Here is a 1625-nt window from a genome sequence, read left to right as displayed (position 1 = left end):
ATATTTATATATATATGTATGTATGTATGTATGTATATATTGGGTCATGCTATAAATAATGCGGTTTTTTTCAATTGCATGAACTAAAAGTCGGAGGGGGATGGGATAAACTACTTGCATCAACTTGCTATAAAAGCAGGTAATAATTTTACCTTGTGCTTATTCTTAGTGCAAATTTTGAAGTGTGCAGTTCGATTTTAACAGTTATTTTTTCAAAGCTATTATGGAAGTGACAAAGGAGCATGTTTGGCATATTTTGCTTTATGAGTTCAATAAAGGCAGCAATGCAATGGGAAGTGTGAGGAATATTGATGCAGTATATGGTGATTGGACAATAAACGTAAGCCAGTGTCAACAGTGGTTCCAGAAATTCCAAGCCGGAAACTACAACCTAGAAGACGAGCTTCATCCTGGGAAATCTGTAGAGTTCGTTAAGGATGTCCTGCAAACCCTGGTGGAACAAAATCCCATCGTAACTGTTGAGGAACTAGCAGAGAAGCTTGGATTTGGTCATTCAACCATTCATTGACACCTGCACTAGAGGAAAAATGACCATCTTTGGTTTCAAGACAAAAGATGTTCTTCCATCAGGATAATGCTCAGCCACATACAACAAGGATGACATTCCAAAACTACAGCAGTTTGAATGGGAAACGATGCCCACCCACCATATTCACCGGACATTGCCCCATCTTGTTATCATTTATTCCGCAGTCTTCAGAATCATTTGGACGGAAAAAATATGAATTCTGTAGACGAGGTCAGAACAGTATTGTGATGGACAATTGAATTTTGGAAGAGGGGCCTTGCGAGTCTTGCAGATAGATGGAAGAGCATTGTAGAAAATGAAGGAGAGTATATTTTAGATTTAAAAAGTACTTTATCTTAAGTCTGAAAAATAAATGGATTATAAAAAAACGCTTTATTTATGGGATGACCCAATATATATATATATATATATCAGTGGCGTGCACTCTCAGACATGCAAGCTATGCACCGCATGCTCTGTTATATAATTGGAAAATTAGATAAAATAGTTACTTTCTTGCAAAAAATAATCCATCCAGTTTTCGAAATATTCTGTCTCCCCTTCCCCTCTCTCAGTGACTAGTAAAAGCTTTGAGAAGGTATGCATTGAGAATCCAGCATATATACACTCCCTAACTCCCTATCTATGTTAGTTTGTCCTTCCTTCCTTCTCCTCTCTCTCTCTCTCTCTCTCTCTCTTAGTGACCTGTCAAAAGATATGCTAAGACTTATCTCCCCTTCTCCTCCCTCAGTGACTAGTAAAAGCTTTGAGAAGGTATACATATAGACACTTTGAGAAGGTATACATATAGACACTCCCTAACTCCCTATCTATGTTAGTTTGTCCTTCCTACCTTCCCCCCACCTCTCTCTCTCTCTTAGTGACCTGTCAAAAGATATGCTAAGACCGATAGCATATATATTTTGTACCCCTTCCTCTCTCTGTCAGTGATTCCACAAATTTATCATAGGAAGTGATGCTTTCTGATAATAGCATGACCCCCACCTCTCTATCTCTTTGTTAGCTGGTTCTACTTTTTTGACCGGAACTAGAGCAGTTCTCAAGAACTGCTATAATTAGCCATAATTCTTGGAAC

This window comes from Octopus bimaculoides, chromosome 5, assembly GCF_001194135.2.
Source record: "Octopus bimaculoides isolate UCB-OBI-ISO-001 chromosome 5, ASM119413v2, whole genome shotgun sequence".
Classification (NCBI taxonomy): domain Eukaryota; kingdom Metazoa; phylum Mollusca; class Cephalopoda; order Octopoda; family Octopodidae; genus Octopus; species Octopus bimaculoides.
This window is presented reverse-complemented; position numbering follows the sequence as displayed.